This window comes from Salminus brasiliensis, chromosome 4, assembly GCF_030463535.1.
Source record: "Salminus brasiliensis chromosome 4, fSalBra1.hap2, whole genome shotgun sequence".
Lineage (NCBI taxonomy): Eukaryota > Metazoa > Chordata > Actinopteri > Characiformes > Bryconidae > Salminus > Salminus brasiliensis.
In genome coordinates, this window is record NC_132881.1 from 13,960,706 (window position 1) to 13,982,659 (window position 21,954).

Consider the following 21,954-nt stretch of genomic DNA (forward strand, 5'->3'; position numbering starts at 1 on the left):
CCTACTACACGTTATATTCTGTTGGATTGTTCCCATATGCAGAATGTTTGCATTTCATCCATAAGGAACACTCATCAGCCCCCACCATTACATACGTTGTCCACAGACACATCTGGACCACGTTTAAATCTATGTCATGTACACCCAAAGGGATGTCCAAATCTAAACAGCATCTTATGTTCGTTGATTCATGTATAGTTTTCACATTTGGTCAGGAAACAGGACCCCCTTTCTTTTCCACATCTACCCCGTGTGGCTTACCATATCATTCCTCAACTCCATACCATTCCTTCAGGCCTATGGACATCTGTATAGCCAATAAATACACTACACCTTTTTGTTGTCTTACAGGCTTTCAGGACCAATGGCTCCCCCCTTCCTGATGGTGCATACAACCAACAAGGGTCTGTCCATTGCAACTGTGTGTGTGGCTCGCTATCTATCTGTCTGCAAGTGTGTAACAGGTAGGTGATCATTCAGTTTCTATACATGTTTTGACTTTCTTTTTTGTGTTACAGGTTCTCAAGAAGTCCAACAACCTCTTCTTCTCCCTGAAGGTGTATCCTTCTAACAAATATATTTTCATCTGCAACTGTGTGTGGTTCGCTGTCCATCATTCTGCATCTCTGTAAAAGGTAAGTGATCATTCAGTTTATATACATGTATTGCCTTTTTGTTGTCTTACAGGCTTTCAGGAACAATGGCTCCCGCCTTTCTGATGGTGCATACAGCCAACAAGGGTCTGTCCATTGCAACTGTGTGTGTGGCTATCTATCTGACTGCAAGTGTGTAACAGGTAGGTGATCATTCAGTTTCTATACATGTATTGACTTTCTTTTTTTGTCTTACAGGTTTTTCGGACCGCATGAACCAAGGGTCTGTGCATCTGCAACTGTGTGTGACTCGCTACTATCTGTCTGCAAGTGTGTAACAGGTAAGTGATCATTCAGTTTCTATACATGTATTGACTTTCTTTTTGTTGTCTTACAGGCTTTCAGGACCAATGGCTCCCCCCTTCCTGATGGTGCATACAGCCAACAAGGGTCTGTCCATTACAACTGTGTCTATGGCTCGCTATCTATCTGTCTGTAAGTGTGTAACAGGTAGGTGATCATTCAGTTTCTATACATGTATTGACTTTTTGTTGTCTTACAGGCTTTCAAGATCAATGGCTCCCCCCTTCCTGATGGTGGATCTGTCCTTCAAGGGTCTGTGCATCTGCAACTGTGTGTGACTCTCTACTATCCATGTGGAAGTGTGTAACAGGTGGATGATCATTCAGTTTCTATACATGTATTGACTTTCTTTTTTGTGTGACAGATTCTCAAGAAGTTCATCAACCTCTTCTTCTCCCTGAAGGTGTATCCTTTTAACAAATATATTTTCATCTGCAACTGTGTGTGGTTCGCTGTCCATCATTCTGCAACTCTGTAACAGGTAAGTGATCGTTCAGTTTCTATACATGTATTGCCTTTCTGTTGTCTTACATGCTTTCAGGACCCAATGCTCCCCCCATTCCTGATGGTGGATCTTTCCTTCAAGTCAGTGTGTGGCTCGCTATCTATCTGTCTGCAAGTGTGTAAGAGGTAGGTGATCATTCAGTTTCTATACATGTATTTTCTTTTTTGTCTTATAGGTTCATGACCCCATGAGCCCCTCCCTCCCTGACCATGCATCCATGCGTCTTGCTCGCTGTCTAATGTTCTGCAACTGTGTTAAGGTGAGTGATCTTTCAGTTTTAAAACCTGTGTTGACTTTATTTGTTGTCTTACAGGTTCTGAGGATGTCATTATCCCCTCCCTCCATCTGCATCTGTGTATGGCTCACTGTCTATCTGTCTGCAACTGTCTAACAGGTAGGTGATCATTCAGTTTCTATACAAGTATTGACTTCCTTTTTTTGTCCTACAGGTTCTGATGGTGGATCTGGTGGACAAGGGTCTGTCCATGTGCAACTGTGTGTGTGACTTGCTATCTATCTTTCTGCAAGTGTGAAAGGTTAGTGACCATTCCATTTCAAAACTTGTGATGGTAGATGTGGCCAGCAAGGGTCTGTCCTTCTGCAATGTGTTTTTTGCTTTAAATCGGTCTGCTTCTGTGTAACACATAGGTGATCATAAAGTTTCTATATATGTATTGTCATTTGTTTTGTCTTACAGGTTCATAGGACGCCCCCCGGGCAACAAGGTTCTGTTCATCTGAATCTTCTTTTTGTGCTTCTTGATTCAGACTGTTGTCAGTCCACCCACTGCTCCTGACTCAGTCCCAGTGATGAGCTCCACTGGTAGAGAGACCTCACTTCTGGTTCTGTGGTGGACCCTCTGCTCAGAACTCCATCAGGACATCTCCATCCCTACAGCCTGCAGCTAGGCCGAGAAATTAAGCAGCGCCTGTGGGAGGAGTGCCGCTGTCCTGCTCGGAGTATGGAGGTCCAGATCGCAGAGGTCTTCAGCTCACCAACTGGGACAAGCTTCGCCCCTCACTTTGAACTGGACACAAGCAGAGAGCCACTGCCTAAGCAACCCAAGAGGAAAAGGAGGAGGCGAAGACACTGAGATCAGGAAAAGCAGCAAACATGACTTTTAACTCTTTTTTACTATTTTAACTACTTTTCTTCTTTTTCTTCTTCTTCTTCTTCTTATTATTATTATTATTATTATTGTTATTATTGTTATTAAAATACTTTTTTTTTCTCTCATAATTGATGTACTGTCATGAACTTTGGAACAGAAATGTGCAATTGTGAAATATAAGCTTAATAATAGAACTGCAAATTTTACATTAGGGTTCACACTCTAATCTATAAACCTATTCTAAAGAAAGGTTCTTTAGAACTGAGCTTCTAAATTTCACTGAACCAAACTGGATTTAACTTCAACAAAGTATGGATACATAACATGCTTACCATTTGCACTATGATTATTTGCACAGCTGTACAGATGTTAAGTTTCTGTAGATGTTTATCATATCTGTACATAATAGTTTGTATATAGATGTCTACTCGGGCTACATATTCATGTACAGTATTCATACCTGTACAAGTACAGATTTCTGACTACAGATTTTTTTACAGCTCTTTGTTACTTTTTTAACTTATTATTTATTCTATTTATTGTTTCGTGTATTTTTCTCTTTTAGTATAATACTTGTTAACGGCCTGTTTTTTTGTTACATGTCATAGTTGTGTTGCTCTCACCAAGTAAAATTGTAACATAGTTGGCTAAATAAAGAGATTTTGAGATTTGGGGCTTACTGTGTAAAGTGGTCTGTTTTCATCTATTTCCAGAGGTAAAAAGTAACATTCCCACTTCTTTTATTACAGTAGTTTTAATAAAGTATGAGGACATCACATATTTGGGCCTAGGTCATCTTCATTCATCTTTAATAAAAGGCTATTAATCATCAGCTGCCAACGATGCCTCCCAAAACCTGTTAAAAAATCTCTACTTTTCCAAACTGAGGATTACATCTTCATCTAAAATGGTTTAAACTGGTTTATGCTGGTCTGGTTTGCTGGGGTATGCTGTTTTTCTTCCTAGAAGGGCAGTTTCTCAAAGGTTTATAGTCTTTGTGATGCTCTTATACTGTAACACCTGCTGGTGCGAGGTGCATTCCACTGATGTGTCTGTGCATTTTTCACCACTTAAATAGTAAATAAGCCTGTTAAAGAATTGATTGTCCATAAAATACTCTTATGAATTATTCACACAGGATTATGAATTCTTTCTAGAAAACAAGCAGTACATTTTAATACACCGAATACAATAATAATTAATAAATACAATAAATGAAAGTCTAAATGAACTAAAATGACAATCACTTGTTAGTGTTACCTTTATGGTAATAGAAAGGAAGTGGTATTTTGAGGAACCAATATTCTGTAGTCAACAGTAAACAATTATTTAAATATACTTTTGGTATTATATTATAAATGGATTATTCTAATTTATATTTTCATTATGTAATATAACATAATTATAATATAATTTTTATAAGCACAGTCTATACTTACCTGACATATCGAGAGTCTCTACACCCAACTGAATGACAGGTGGAAGAAGTGCTTGTAGCGATTATTATATGTCAGTGACAGCTTCCTTGTATAAAGACTCTAGGTGTAAGTAGGTGAGACGGCCGGTGCCGTGACACCTTTATCCCCCCCCCCCCCCCACATGATTAATTGCCCATCTTCACACAGCTGTCATATTTATATGCCAGATTACAATTTATGGAAAGATATTTATTGATCATTACTGAGACGTTTTTCTCTGAATAAAGTTTTGCTTTTATCTTAATATAAATGTATCTTTATTAATCAAATGTTAAACACTAGCATGTTAAACTGATGTAATACTGTTGTTGCTACTCTGGCATTTAAAACTGATACTAACAGGTAAAGCTAGTGTAACCCATACTAAGGGTATTACAGTAGGAGAAGAGCAAGTACACCTTTCTAATTGTTTGCTCCAATTATGTGGTTCATTGCCAGGGACATGTCAACACCTGTATTGAGATGTCTGGAGCTTTGGGCTTAGAAGGTCTACTTTTAGCTGCAGACGCTTCCTCCAAGTACTCTCTCAGCCGTCTAGTAGGTACTAGTTTCCTCCTGAGGCCGTACTGACCGGCAGAGGAACGATTCCTCGAATCCTGAAACTAAAATATGTATATTTAATAATTATGCACAGTTACAATAATTAGTCTAATTTAATAAAAAATACACCTCAGAAGATAAATGTACCATTTCTGTAGGAAATAAATCTTGCTGTTGTTAAAACAACCCTTGAGGAGCAGATCTGTGATACTCATCACACGGGTTCCTACAACAGCTTGCACTGCTAATGACAGAAAGAACAGAAAAACCAGAGGAAGCTGAAAGTGTGGAAGGCGATGCCAAGGCCCCGCTCATTTGTGTGACTACTTGATTTCAGATCCCCTGAGGTGGTGTACTGAAGCTAAATTACACACATTCAGTCACTGTCAAGTCAAGTCAGATTTATTTGTATAGCGCTTTTTACAACTGTTGTCACAAAGCAGCTTTACATAATTAATACTTAATAAAGGACAGAGACAGAGAAGAAAGAAGAAATAACATGAAGGATCAAAGACCCCTGTGAGCAAGCCAACGGCGACAGTGGCAAGGAAAAACTCCCTCAGAGCTGGAGAAGGAAACCTTGGGAGGAACCAAGACTCACAAGGGGGACCCATCCTCCTTTGGTCAGAACTATTTAAACATTAATGATAAAAATTACCAAACCAGATACAACAGAAAGTTAATAGTGGTGATATTAATAGTGGCAGACAGACACGAGTCCATCTAGGTTTCAATACGGCCACCAAACAGGCAGCAGCGGCAGGCGGGAGAGCCGCCGGTCCGCCATGGGTCGCTGGCCGGACTGGTAGGTGGCAGCTGGTTTGACGCAGGTAGAGGGGACCTCAGCGGGCAATCTTCCAGCAGGTCGGGCTGGGTGGCCATTTACTCTGAGAAGGTAAAAAGAGAAAGAGAAAGTTAGTTCTGAGAGGAATTTTATGGAGGGCGGAGAATGTTGAGCATCCGCATCAGAGTATGTCTGACGACTCCGGCAGGACTGATTATAGCCTACTTAAAAGGAGAGAGCCAGAAGGTAACATGGACACGGGAGCACCCTGAAAACACCAGCATCTATCTGCTCCAACAAACCTGAGTGATCGCGTGTAAGCAGCGAGACGACAGCTCCAGCATCTCAGTGTACTACAATTCCCTACAATTCCCTACAATTCCCTGGACCTGCAACCCTTATCTAAGAAACATTAATTACCAAAAGCTAAACTAAACATATACGTTTTCAGCTTAGATTTAAAGATTGAGACTGTGTCTGAGTCCCGAACATTATCTGGAAGGTTATTCCAGAGTTGGGGGGCTTTATAAGAAAAGGCTCTTCCCCCTGCTGAGGTTTTCTGAATTTTGGGCACGAGTAAGAGGCCAGCACCCTGAGATCTAAGTAGTCTTGATGGTTCGTAATGTACAATAAGATCCCGCAGGTATTCAGGAGCGAGGCCATGTAGGGCCTTACATGTTAATAGAAGAATTTTGTATTCGATACGGAATTTAACTGGGAGCCAATGAAGTGCTGATAGAACTGGACTGATATGGTCAAATTTTCTAGTTTTAGTAAGGACCCTGGCTGCAGCATTTTGCACCAGCTGAAGTTTATTGAGGTTCCTGCTGGAACAACCTGACAGTAATGCATTACAGTAATCTAGCCTTGAGGTAATAAAAGCATGTACTAGCTTTTCTGCGTCTAATCTAGTGATAAGGAGTTTCTTAGTTTGGAGATGTTCCTAAGCTGCATAAAGGCTGTTCTACTAATATTAGCTATATGTTGCTCAAATGATAAATCTGAGTCAAATGTGACACCAAGATTTTTAGCTGCTAAACCAGGAATGATGGAAGCATCGGCCAAGTCTAACATTAAGTCAGATAGTTTATGTCTAGTGTCCTTTGGACCTAAAAGGAGAACCTCGGTTTTGTCACTGTTAAGAAGAAGGAAGTTATGTGACATCCAGTTTTATATCCTTTACACAGTCCTCCATTTTCTGTAGTCTAAATTATCGTCAGGTTTGGCTGATATATAGAGCTGTGTGTCATCTGCATAGAAATGGAAATTAACGCCATGTCTGCTTATAACTGAGCCCAGTGGTAACATGTATAATGTAAATAATAGCGGTCCTAAAATTGAGCCTTGCAGAACTCCATATCTTACTTCTGTGTAATTTGAAGATAAATCTTTTATCTTTACGAATTGATAGCGTCCCGTTAGATATGATTGGAACCATGATAGGGCTGTCCCTGTGATTCCAACCATTTTCTGTAATCTTTCTAGTAATATAGTATGATCTATTGTATCAAAGGCTGCACTAAGGTCTAGTAGGACTAATAAAGATATGTAGCCTTGATCAGAGGCAAGAAGGAGATCATTTGTAATCTTCACTAGGGCTGTCTCTGTGCTGTGATTTGGTCTAAATCCAGATTGGAATTTCTCATACATGTAATCTTTACTCAGGTATAAGTTGTTGGGCCACAGCTTTTTCTAATATCTTAAATACGAATGTTAAGTTTGAGATGGGTCTATAATTAGATAATACGCTAGGATCAAGATATGGTTTCTTGATTAAAGGTTTTATAACTGCTATTTTAAGGGTTTGGGGTACATGCCCAAGGCAAAGGGATGAATTTACAATAGTTAAAAGAGGTGTGATTATAATTGGGAGTATTTCTTTTAGCAATTTAGAGGGAATTGGGTCGAGTGTACAGGTTGTACAATTAGCTGAGGAAATAATTTTTGTGGAAGTGGGTAGAAGGCTTCCAGCCTTTGTTCTACAACTAAGTTATGTTCTAAAGCAACTACATCAGGTGACAGCCATGTTTGATTTAATAAGCAGGGTTGGATTTGTTGTCTAATATTTTCTATTTTATTTTTAAAATAGTCATCACAACATTACTGGTTAAAGATGCTGGAATCTGGGGTTGTATATCTGCCTGGCTTTTACTAAGTTTAGAGATCTCAGTAAAAAGAACTCTGGGATTGTTTTTGTTTTTCTCGATCAGCGATGCCAAATACACTGAGCGAGCTTTAATTAGTGCCTTTCTATATTGACTAAGGCTGTCCTTCCACGCAGAGTGGAACACCTCTAGTTTGGTCGTCCGCCATTTACGCTCTAGTTTCCGCACTGTTTGTTTTAAGGTACGAGTATGATCACTGTACCTCGGTGCGAGCCTTTTTTGCTTCATCATTTTATTTTTAAACGGTGCTACTTTGTCTAAGGTTGATCGAAGGGTATTTTCTAGATCGTTTGTTAATTTAACGAGCTCCGTTTGGTCTGACGGAGTGTAAGCTAAGGTGGATAGGGGTGGGAGGTTTTTAGTAAACTGTACAGCTGTCATTGTGGTTATTGTGCGCTTTAGACAGTGTTGGGGGAACGAATTAACATTTTGCCTTAGATGTAGCTCAAAGGAGATTAGATAATGGTCTGATATTACTGAGCTTTGAGGTAGAATATTTAGCTGATCAATGCTAACACCCAGGGTCAGCGTGGTGTTCCGATGGACTAGCCTCGGCCTTAGCGCTAGCATTAGCCTTAGCTTTCCGGCTATGCCGCCGAGACGTCCCCCATTCGCCCCGCTGTGAGGGCTCTAACGCCGGAGTGGGGGGTGCTGGCTCTCCCTAAGGCATCCGGGGCTGCTAGCAGTGACTCCTGCTCTCTATCCTTTAGTAAAGCCATGATGCTCCACCTCTAACTGCTCCACTTTCTCCTCCACAGAGCTACGAGCTCACATTCAGTACAAACACTATCATCATCACTAGTGGAGGAAAAAGGGTCTAGACTAAATAGTGGTGATATTAATAGTGGCAGATAGTTAAGAGTCCATTTAGGTTTTAACATGGTCATTAGACAGGTAGCAGTGGCAGGAGGGTGTGCAGCTGGTCTGGTATGGGTGGTGGTGGTGGGGGGCCTGCTGGTCGGACTGGTAGGTGGCAGCTGGTCTGACACAGGTAGGTGTCATCTGTGACCAATTGCCTGATTGGCGTTAATAGGTTAGTATGATGCTTACCTTGGTCTTTTAGGGTACATGGATTCCCGCACTCCAGCTGCCAGATTGCTATGTTTAAGAGATACTGTTGTAGTAAAATGTTTATTATACCTTGTGTTTGTTGACAAATTATCCTTAAATAATGATTACTCAACTTAGTATTAACAACTACATAATCATTGTGTGAAACCTTGTATTTTATATGCATCTATACAAATGATTATCCGATACTTATATCATGTAGGCTTACACACATAGCTAACAATGTATAGCTTGTTTCTAACCCACATAATACCCACTTGTAACACGTATTGGTGTGCGACATATAGAGTCACTTTGCATGGCATATTACTCACCCACTTACTAACTTACATGATATTTACTCATAAGACATATTATAACCTTATTACATTGTATGGCCTACTAACTCACATGACATGGCCTCCTGAGACACATTAACATGTAACATATGGAGTTCTATGGTAAAGGCGGGTGATTCACGCTTAAAGACATTTGCGTTACTAAAACTATACATCAGCATGACAAGTGAGGCCACTCCATGTGTCTGAAGTCACTGTCATGGACCATCGTGTTGGCCCCAATTGGGACTGGTGTACTTTGTTTGAACTGAAGTGATATGGAGGGGATGCTGATAGGGTCGGACGGAGCGGCCTTCTCTCTGTGTGGGTAGAGGGGATGCTGATAGGGTCGGACAAAGCGGCCTTCTCTCTGTGTGGGTAACTCCCTAACCTGCAGCTGCCTCGCACACACATAGAGAACGCTACACTGTCCAGCTTTGAGAAAATACAGAACATAGTCAAGGTCAAGCATGATGGTGGAGTCAGACACGTGAATCTGAGTACTAACATGTGCCATCTTGCATATTCACATAGACTAATCTGTAGAAACGCCTCATCGGCAGGTTTCACGTCATTTGGGGTATAAACGTGGAGTCAGATGAGAACGGGGTCAGAACTTTGCTTTGGGATGGTTGATACACTGTCTTTAATGCATTTGTTCTCCTGGATCCAGCATTCTTAAATAAATACTTTGGTTTGCTTCTAACTTCACTCCACTCGTCTGCGACTCTTTCCACAAAACGAACACGCAAGGTGTTGCGCCCCGGAAGAGGGGTGGGGTACGGGCAACACTATGTAGACATTTTTCTACAAATTGGTGACCTCCGACGTGTGGGAAAGTTGTGACGAAAGACGGCATCCGGCACTGATCCACTCGTGCGCACACCACAAAAAGGTAAGCAGAGCCTGTTAATCGAATTCTGCATATTGAATATCTGAAATTTGAGTGGTGAGGCGGTCCGAGTGCTGTCTGGAGGGGAGCAGGAAGCATATCAATTTATTTATGGTTAATGCCGATGGGTGATTCCGGCTAAAGGTAACTCCGACGGGTGATTCCGGAGTAGGGTTTTTCTATTTTATATGGTTAATGCCGATGGGTGATTCCGGCTAAAGGTAACTCCGACGGGTGATTCCGGAGTAGGGTTTTTCTATTTTATATGGTTAATGCCGATGGGTGATTCCGGCTAAAGGTAACTCCGACGGGTGATTCCGGAGTAGGGTTTTTCTATTTTATATGGTTAATGCCGATGGGTGATTCCGGCTAAAGGTAACTCCGACGGGTGATTCCGGAGCAAGGGTTAGGATTGGAAGCTGGCGTATCCCCCCGACATCTGACGAGGTGGTCGGATAATTGCCAGGTGGGAGACTCACCTCGAGATTGATCCACTCGCAAAGTAGTCATGGTTATTATTGTTGTGTATTTTTAATTGTATAAAGCAGAAGCGGTTCCTGCTAAAAGGGTTGTATTGTATGATTTTATTGTGATTTTGTGTATTAAAGCAGCTGTTTAATTTTGTTTCACTCGGATTGGCGACTCTGCAGGTATAGGTAATACCTGGAATATCGAACTACTATAACTAGGTTATAGTGGGACCGTGTGGGCGGCGCTTTGTCAGAGACAAGTAATTGGCCTGAATGTCTAGTTTAAAAGGAGTTCACATAAGTGCATGTGCGCACAGCGCTGTATGTCTCATATATGATATGTCCATATAAGTGCGTGCACACGGCGCTGTATGTAGTTTAAGTGTGAATGTTTAGTTTAAAAAGAGGCTGTATGGCCATATAAGTGCGTGTGAGCACGCCGCTGTGTGTTTCATATTTTGCCTAACTGTGTGAAAGGGGCGGAGGGCCCACAAGTGCGACTGGGTGCCAATTACAGGTACTTGCTTCTGTAAGCACGGCTCGGCCGGCTGGTCGGGGACCAGGCGTACCTAGCGTTGTGTAAAGGATACACACAAGAGCTTTTTCAGTGCGCCTGAGAGAGCCTTGACGAACACACGGTTGTGCTGTATATGATTATCAGACTGTGAAATTCTTCACTGAGCTGAAAGCTGAAATTTTTCCTCTTCTCTTTCCCTGTTATATACCGCCGAGGAGCGCGGAGCGCAGCGGCTGCTGCGGAGAAGCGCAGAGGGGGAGCCCTGGGAGGACACTGCTCGAAAAATCTCAATGCGTGAAACCCTGCGGTGTTAACGTAATCGCATTTGAGAGAGAAGTAGAGCGAAGACCCATTCAGGTGAGATCCATCCTTGATCAGCACCTTGCACACAGCATGGCTAGTAGTAGAAATTTGAGTAAAGAACTAAATGCCCTTTACGGCGTGGGAAACTGGGAATGGAAACCCTTTGAACTGCAAATACAGAGGGTAGCCCAGGGGGTTAAAGAGGGTGTGATAAATCTGAAACAGCGAGATGAGGTGCAGAAAAGTGTGATCAGCAGGTTTGAGACATGGGGACAAAAACATACGGGAGAGAGAACATGTTTAATACACTGCATTAATCAGATGAAGAAAGAGTTAGAAGACAGATCAGGTCAGGCTGAAGCAGAAATGAAGCGGGCTGGTTTGTTCAAAAGAACAAAGGCTAAAAATAGCTTTAAAGCAGCACAGGAGGACTTAGCAGAGCTGAGAGCTATCACAACTGCATTTCTGAGCATGATACCCGATTTAGTCACACTGAAAATACAGGATCCGTCCCGGCCGAAGGCGAACGCACCATCTGCGGAGAAGGCGGAAGTGGACAGTGAGTATACAAAACACAAGGGGGAGGGGCCTGACGCCCTGCCTCCGCCATACAACCCAAGACACATCTCACCTGCAGATATTCTGTTGCCAGTCTTCACCATAGACACAGGGACAGTCAGAGTGGAGCAGCAGGAAAGGGGGGGGCTCAGCCCGAGAGCACACACCACTAGCTGACACCACAGCTCACAGCAGAGAGCAGGCAGCAGATAGTTACGCACACACTGCAGATCCCTTTCTACTGCGCAGACAACATGAGACCCTTAATGACAACCAGCCTGACACCCGCTGTTATGACGATCTACATGCAAAGGGGACTAATAGAACTGAGGATAAACAGCGCCATCACTGTACACAAACATTGGCCAAACCATCTATTAACCCATTACGCCAAAAAACAAAACCCACGGTCATTATTACAGCAGCTTTAGAGGGACATGAGACAACTGATGATGACTCTGACGATCACGACTGCATACCGGCTGACGAGTGCAGGGTAGTGGGACATATAAGGGACAGAACAGTAGCTGACTTGAACCGTACCCTACATGACATGGAACAGATGATTCTAGCAGAACACAGAGACTTGGAATTACGCCAACAGGCCCTTGAGAGCGGCACACACAACACAGACATATCAGACACTTTGAGAAGAAGCACCAGACCTCGACGCCGACCTGAGAGATATAGGAGTGCACCGAACCTAGACATTATGTGTCCACTAGTGGCCACTAGCACAGGAGTACATAAATATGTTCCCTTATCACTAACGGATGCACAGACTCTAGCTGATCAACTTCCACCTTTATCTAGTGGAGCAGCAGCTTGGATAAGGAAGCTGGACAGCCTGACAGGTGGCATGACTCTAGCCCTGGGGGATTTCAGAAACATTATAAAAAGGTCTACCACCTCCATGGAGGCAGCTGAAGTAGAAAGACAAGCCCAAACATATACACAACCAAACAATGACCCTTTCCACGCTCACTCACAGCGCCTCACTGACGTTATGAGAGAGATGTGGCCTACCACAGCAGCATCTACAATACCATCATACACCTGGGATGAAACACTCAACCCAGGGGAGTATATGGCTAAAGCAGTTGAGGATTGGACTAACACTACAGGTGTTCACCCTGCTAGGGGGCAGCAGGTGCTTTGGTTTAGAACTGCCATTTTGAAAGGCTTGCCCGCCCTCATAAAGGACAAAATTGATGAGGATCCTGATATGGGCCCTGACAAACCACATGACCAGTGGGTCAGGAACGTTTTGTTCCACATGGACAAATATAAGGCGAAAGCGGATGACACAGAAAAGGACACGATTAAATTAGAAAGGGAACTGCTAAAAACTCAACTGGCAGAGGCCAGGAAGACACTTAATGATAATAAAAAGATGCAGAGGCCTGACACCATGATGCCTATGACTGCAGCACCACAACCACAGACACAGCAGCCAAATGAGCAGACACCACAGATGATAACATCACCACAGCAACCACAAACATTCATGAACACACAAGCATACATGCCCACCCAGACATGGCCAACACAATACCCACCATATAGTTATGAACCACGCCCATACTTCCCACAACGGCCCTACTCAAGGGGCAGGGGGCGGGGTGGTGGACGGTGGCGGGGTGGGCGCCAGCCCGGACCCGGTGCATGTCTGAGATGCGGGGCCATGGGCCACTGGGCAGCACAATGTACAGCACCACTCTCACCTGAGACGACATATCCGCACCAGGCACCACACCCACACGCGGCACCACAACCAGCCCCACGGCAGCATCCTGCTGGACAGTACAGCATGGAGCCATGGGGTGGACGCTGACGGGGCCCAGAGGAGCACCAGGACAGCAGGGCTAGGGCAGAACCCATGCTGTCATTGACTGTGGGGGCCTCCAAAATCCCTTTTCTGGTGGACACGGGAGCCACATGGTCAGTCATCACCACAGTATTACCAGCACACCTGATGAGTGAACAAACTGTGCAGGTTAGGGGCTTCTCGGGGAAACCTACATCACTGCCAAAAACAAGACAGTTACCAGTCAATACTGGTGTACAGACTGTGTCACATTCATTTTTGATTGCACCACACGCACCCTTGAACATTTGTGGTAGAGACTTATTGATGAAAATGGGGGTCACTATTTTATGTCAACCAGACGGAATTACTCTTACATGGCTAGATGGACATAACACTGTGGGTGTGATGGGGTACACGGATGGAATGTACCTGATACGGCCAGAACAGGATGAGTCAGTGGACATTTACTGGGGACTATTGTCTGAACTAACAGACCCAACACCACCACTAATTGACCTGTTTCAACAATGGTCGCCTTGGATTGGGGCTATGGCACCCTATATCCCGCCGCCCGACCCGTTCCATGTCACCCTGTTCTATGATGTAGGGGGAGATTTAACTTACTATGACACATTTCAGACAGAATTAGAGGGTACTCAGTGGTCTGTTGACACCACAGGGATTTATGTGGGTCCTGAAGGGGTGGCATCACCAGTCACACTGACACCACAACAACACTGTTGGTACAAAATGTCAGACACAGCAGCACCACACATTTCACTAGCTCTCCATCCGAAGCATGAGGCCAAGCAGTTGGGCCCTATGGTAAAAAGAGCAAACGAGGCCACGGATTGGGTCCAGACCCAGCTGCCCGGCGTCATGTTTTCACAGTCCACACAGACATACCACATCACTGATAACTCACCTATCTCAGTCACATTACAACATCAATTGCTACCTAGACACCATGGTTGTGAGGACTCTGATCACCCGCTAACAGAAGCATTATTGGCATCACTGCCTGACACACTGTGGTCCACAGGCCCAGACGATGTAGGATACATAGATCAGTCACCAGTCTCATTTTCCATGGCCACTACAGAACCGATTTGGGTTCCCCAATATAGACACAAGCCAGATGCTGTTGAATCATTGGACAAAACGGTCCAGGCCTTGGTGGAGGCCGGAGTCCTGGAACCGTGCCAATCAGCATGGAACACACCGATTTTGCCGGTTCCAAAAAAGGAACCTGGCCAATATCGGATGGCCCATGATCTGAGAGCCATAAATGCAGCATTAGCTACGGCCACTGTTCCAGTTCCCAACCCATACACTGCCCTATCAGAGTTGGGTCCGGACATGAAGTGGTTCACCTGCATTGACTTAGCTAACGCATTTTTCTGTGTGCCACTGGCAGAACACTGCAGAGATATTTGTGCATTCACACACAAAGGCACCCAATTCCGGTACAATAGGCTACCTCAGGGACTAGCCCTGTCTCCGGGCCTATTTAATCAGGCTCTGAGGCAGAGTCTGGAATCATGCCAACTGCCAGAACACTCCCTTTTGACCCAGTACGTAGATGACGTCATTATTTCAGCCACGACGCCGGAAATCTGCCTTGAGGCCACCAAGGCAGCGCTGGAATGTTTAGCAAAGGCTGGGTACAAAGTGTCCAAACAAAAGTTACAGTGCTGTAGATCTAGAGTTACTTTCTTGGGGAGGGTAGTAACACAGGGGTCGACAGGCTTGTCAGCCACACACAGGTCCGCTATACTGTCACACACAAGACCGGAGACTGTTAAAGACATGTTAGCATTCTTAGGACTGACAGGCTATAGTAGACAATACATTCCTGACTTTGTTGGACGAACACAACCTCTTAGGGACATGGTGAAAACCGTGGGGATGAGAAATTTGTCTGGTAACCTGACTTGGACGGTAGAAACAGAACAGGCATTTATAGATGTTAAACAGGCCTTATCTACTGCAGCTGACCTAGCCAGACCTAACTATTCACTACCTTTTTACCTGGATGTTTCTGAAACAGACACTTTGGTTAATGGTGTACTGTTTCAGAAAAAGGGGGAAGGTAGAGCAGTGCTAATGTACTTAAGTGTTCCATTGGACCTTATAGAGAGGAGACAACCACAGTGCACAAGACATGTAGCAGGACTGACCAAATTAGTCCAGAAAACAGCACATCTGGTAGCAGGATACCCATTGCACATACTAACCACACACGGAGTAGTGGCATACATAAACTCACAGATGTTTACACTCACTCCCTTGCGACAGAGACGCATTTACAAAGCACTGACTGCACCCAACATCACCTACACACATGAAGGAGTCAACATGGCAGAGGGGATGCTGGAAGGCCCACCACATGAGTGTGAGGAACAGGTAGAGAGGCAAGGAAAAGTAAGACCAGATTTACAGGCCACACCCATCCCAGGGTCGTGGAATTTGTGGACAGATGGGTGTGGGTACAGAACAAACACAGGTGGAATCAGAGCAGGATACGCGGTAGTCCAGGAAGCAAGGGGGGAGGCACATGAGTTTTGGACAGTCATAGCAGAAGAAGTGAAACAAAATCCATCAGCACAGAAAGCAGAACTACTAGCAGTAATCGCAGCACTAGAACTGGCAGAAGGGAGAGACGTCACTATCTACAGCGACTCAGCATACGTAGTGACAGCAGCACATGTAGACATTCCACACTGGAAGCAAGCTGGGTATGTCACAAGCGCTGGGAAACCAGTCAAACATAAAACAGAATTAATGCGATTAGAAGCAGCCATACACAAACCGAGCAAAGTAGCAATTGTAAAGTGTAAAGGACACCAAAAGGGAGACACAATGATAAACAGAGGGAATGAAGCAGCAGATGGGGCAGCAAAAAGAGCAGCAGGCTACACGGAACCCAACACCATGTTTGTGTTGGACTCCAGTGTACCCTGGGAACCGATTCCCACAGGACAAGAGCTTAGACGCCTACAGGATGAGGCAAGTCCAGAGGAGAAGTCAACATGGCTAGCAAAGGGGGCTAGTCCAGACGGCCAAGTGTGGATGTCACAAAGGGGACAAGCAGTGTTACCAATGTCACTAGCGAAAGCAGTTCTAGAAGAAGCACACACAGTAGCACACGTAGGGAGACAACAAACACTGGAAAATCTAAAACAATGGTGGCACCCATTCATGTCAGCCTTAGTGGTAGATTACATCACCCAATGTCAGATTTGTAACACCCAGAACGTAGCAAAAGCACTTAAGCTAACACCTGGAAAGTTTCCATTGCCAGATTCACACGGAGAAGAAATTCAGATTGACTATACTGACATGATTGACTCAGTAAGGAGATACAGGTATCTCCTGGTGGTAGTAGACCGATTTTCAGGGTGGGTGGAGGCAATTCCCACCATAAAAGAGGATGCCAGGTCTGTGTGCAAGATGTTGATCAATTGTTGGATACCACAACACGGGTTCCCCAGGAAGGTTCACTCAGATAATGGGAGTCATTTTACGAGCAAGACACTGCAGTGGGTGGAGCAGTCGTTGGGGCTGCGCCATAGCTATGGTTGTGTGTATCATCCTGCCTCACAGGGTCAGGTGGAGAGGATGAATCAAAATTTAAAATCCAAGCTAGCTAAGATTACACTGACCACGGGCATGAATTGGCTAGATGCCCTCCCAATGGCCCTGATCAGCATTCGGAACTCAATTAATAGAAGCACAGGCTTCTCCCCATTTGAACTGGTCAGAGGCATAGCATTTCCAGGCCCAAAAACAAGATTGAGCCCCGATACAGGCTCGCCTGGGATTACAACAGATACATATCGACAGCTGTTTTTGAAACTAAAATCAGTGTGTGAGGATTTATCTGTACAGGTACGGAGAAACAGAGGAGGAGACGAGGACCGCGAGATACCCCCGGAGGTGGCCGTGGCCCCATGGTTGTACCTGAGAGCCATTAAGCGAAAGTGGTCAGAGCCTCGCTGGACAGGTCCATTCCAGGTGACAGAGAGAACCAGCCACGCGGTACGACTCCAGAGCAAAGGCAGCTCGTGGTACCACCTATCTCAGTGCAAGCCAGCACTGCCACCCGGGGACCAACAGGTGCAGAAGCAAGCATCCAATCAGCAACAAGTGCCATCTGAGCACGCCTTGAGAGAGAGATGCGCGACAAGAGCGCATCTACCTGACCAACTGACACCGAGCTGACGACAAGCGACATCCGAGCACCCCTGGGCCCGAGGGGAGCCACCGAGGAGCTGTCCAGCACTGACGGTGACCCAGAACAATAAAACATTTTTTCTTTACAGGTTGCCTTGAACTAAGAGATTGTAAAAAAAAAAAAAAAAAAAAAAACACACATTGTAACTTTAACACTTACACATATAGGGTTATAGACAATAGTTTACTAAGTAGAGGGAAACTTAGAGGGAAAACACATTTGTTGTCTAATAATGGCTTGGTACGGGAAAAGGGGGTGGCAAAGGGCAAAATACAGACACCATAACGAACCACCACTTCCTCCAGTTCTTCCAACATGGCTGCAGATAATAATAACAATTACTCTAACGGGTAACGAACGATAACACGTATGATGGAGGGTAAAGACAGCAAACCACCATATATGTTACCTATTTTGGACTGTGAGGAAGAGCAGGAGGAACTGTTATAAAAAACCATTGTGGAGATAACTATATGGGAATAATGTCACTTCCTCCATTGACATGGGTAAAATTGGCCGCCTGGGGCAGAGGGGTTGTGAGAGAATTTTTCCTGTCAAAATTGGTTGGTTGGCTGCCGGACAGGTTTTTGCTCTCACAAATGTAAACCACATGTCAAACACATGTTTGGAGGAACTACAAGTGTGTTGACGTGTCTTCGAGGACACGTCAAAAGGGAGATTGTTGTAGTAAAATGTTTATTATACCTTGTGTTTGTTGACAAATTATCCTTAAATAATGATTACTCAACTTAGTATTAACAACTACATAATCATTGTGTGAAACCTTGTATTTTATATGCATCTATACAAATGATTATCCGATACTTATATCATGTAGGCTTACACACATAGCTAACAATGTATAGCTTGTTTCTAACCCACATAATACCCACTTGTAACACGTATTGGTGTGCGACATATAGAGTCACTTTGCATGGCATATTACTCACCCACTTACTAACTTACATGATATTTACTCATAAGACATATTATAACCTTATTACATTGTATGGCCTACTAACTCACATGACATGGCCTCCTGAGACACATTAACATGTAACATATGGAGTTCTATGGTAAAGGCGGGTGATTCACGCTTAAAGACATTTGCGTTACTAAAACTATACATCAGCATGACAAGTGAGGCCACTCCATGTGTCTGAAGTCACTGTCATGGACCATCGTGTTGGCCCCAATTGGGACTGGTGTACTTTGTTTGAACTGAAGTGATATGGAGGGGATGCTGATAGGGTCGGACGGAGCGGCCTTCTCTCTGTGTGGGTAGAGGGGATGCTGATAGGGTCGGACAAAGCGGCCTTCTCTCTGTGTGGGTAACTCCCTAACCTGCAGCTGCCTCGCACACACATAGAGAACGCTACACTGTCCAGCTTTGAGAAAATACAGAACATAGTCAAGGTCAAGCATGATGGTGGAGTCAGACACGTGAATCTGAGTACTAACATGTGCCATCTTGCATATTCACATAGACTAATCTGTAGAAACGCCTCATCGGCAGGTTTCACGTCATTTGGGGTATAAACGTGGAGTCAGATGAGAACGGGGTCAGAACTTTGCTTTGGGATGGTTGATACACTGTCTTTAATGCATTTGTTCTCCTGGATCCAGCATTCTTAAATAAATACTTTGGTTTGCTTCTAACTTCACTCCACTCGTCTGCGACTCTTTCCACAAAACGAACACGCAAGGTGTTGCGCCCCGGAAGAGGGGTGGGGTACGGGCAACACTATGTAGACATTTTTCTACAATACGTCACATTAATATAGCTTGCATTTACTCTCGTATTTCAAACAGAGGTTCCTGTAATGAAAGGGTAAATCAGATCATGCTGTTTATATGCTTTAAACCTGTACAGACCAAAGGAGCCAACACCTCCAACTGAGCACAGCCTCTTTCTGACAGACCTGCAGAGTTTAAAGAGGTCAGAGAAGGTCAGATCAGTGAAGAGTGATACAGCTCTAACAATCACACCAAGCTCCAGTCAGAGGAGGGGGAGTTTTTCAGGAGGAGTTTAGGGCAGAGAGAGCTGTTGAAGTGAACTGGCTTTTCTTTATTGATAACTACCAATGTGGAGAACTGGTAGCGTTATGTTTACCTGAACCTCCATGCTGCTAAATATCAGGCGTTCACAAGTAGATCAGCAGCAGTTATAAACAGACCTGTCGCAGTAATTACGTTAGAAACTGATTGTATGATCAATGATTATGACCTCCATCATTTTGGAGGACATCGATAATGAAGTTTTGTTTATTTGCGTGTTTTTAAGACCTTTAACCAGGCGAGCTTTTCTGTTCTCCCCTCTACCAGACACACACACACACACACACACACACACACACACACACAAACACACACACACACACAGAGAGAGAGAGAGAGACCTTTAATTAATAAAACTATTTTCGATCATCTATTATTCCATTACTTTTCCTAATGTTTTAGTTTTTGCTGTGGTATCGTTTCAGTATCGGTATTGAGATATTTAGGCAGGTATCGTATCTAAAGTCATAAGTTTGGTATCGTGACAACACTACTGTTTATCATGTAAATAGAAAAATATAAATAAGTAAATTACCTCTTACTTCTTATACTGAGAGCAAAAATCTCTGATAAAAATGAATCTCTCTATCTGTCTGTCTGTCTCTCTGTCTGTCTCTCTATCTATCTGTCTGTCTGTCTGTCTGTCTATCTGTCTGTCTGTCTCTCTGTCTGTCTGTCTATCTATCTATCTGTCTGTCTCTCTGTCTGTCTGTCTCTCTATCTATCTGTCTGTCTGTCTCTCTGTCTGTCTCTCTGTCTGTCTGTCTGTCTGTCTGTCTCTCTATCTGTCTGTCTCTCTGTCTGTCTGTCTCTCTATCTGTCTGTCTGTCTGTAACCCTGTTAAAATTAGGAGCCTCTTTCTGAGCTCTTCTACAGAGGCTGTTCATTTGCCCCGCCCACCTTCTCTCCCCCTCTTCACTTCTTGCTCTCTTCAAGTGTGAGTGTGTGTTGTGTCCAGAGCTGATGCTGTGGTGCTATTTTTTGTGAGCAGTTATTGAAGTTAAAAGCTGATTAAGGGTCCAGAGGGGATATAAAATCCCCCATTCCTCGTTTTTTCAGTGTTCTTTAGTCCTGAGTTTGATAAACTCTCATCAGTTTCTGTTCAGTTGTGAAGAGAAACACCGGTGAGTTCAGACAGGGCTGTTTAAGGAGGGATTATGAGTTAGTAAGTGTAGATTTCCAAGTGATAAGATGTTGAAAGTGTTGATAAGGGAGTTAAAAGATTATTAAACAGCCGGAGTATAAATGTGTGAGACAGACCTCGGCTAGTTCGTTTCAGCTGCTAAGCTGTAGGCTAACAGGCAGAGGCTAGCGGGATTAGCATCTTGTTTAAGTGTAAATCTACGATGTTAAGTGTTAAATCCTGCTGTTTACGGACTCAGAGACATGCTGAGATGAATATGCTTGTCGTACAGTCTTGCTGAACTTAGTGCTGTATCGTACAGGTTGTTTTGTTGACGAAAAAAGCGAGCGAATTTGTCCAAGATGGCGAGACTACACTTCCCAGAGTACTGCGCGAGTGACGTCAGTAGCGGGAGCACACACACACACACACACACACACACACACACACACACAGTCTTAGTCTATCCGGGTAGTGAAGATTTAAACACACTTTTCTGACACTTTGAGACGATATTACTCCAGAAAGGAACTTTGATTATAACAAAAGGAAAAAACTGTTGGTTCACATTTCAGACTTAAAGGACTGTTATATTGTTAAAGTTGAGTAAAATATCTCACGAATTCTTGCCTCTGAAGTTTATTATTTTACTACCATTTAAGCTTTTGTTGAGGGTCTTATGTGTGTTGGGGTTTTGTTGTTAAATCTGAACTTCTGCATTTTTCCCGTACCGTTAATTTATGTTTTTATAGAGCCTCATTGATCTACAGTTTCCTCTTATAACTCATTTATACCTCCTACTCCATTTTTATATGTTTTTTTCTTTCCTATTAGCCACTCACAACTATTCACACACACACATAAGAAGAAGGTCACATCATTTCTGTGAATAAATATATGATTATATCTTTAACCCTGTACTCACTGGTCCGTCACATCTCTGTCCAAGCTCTCCTTAGAGTACCTAGTGAGATATCAACACTGGTCCAAACCCCTGAAGAATCCCAACCTATGGTTGATCTGTCCCTCAATAGAAATTCCTATTGTGGTGTAACGGTT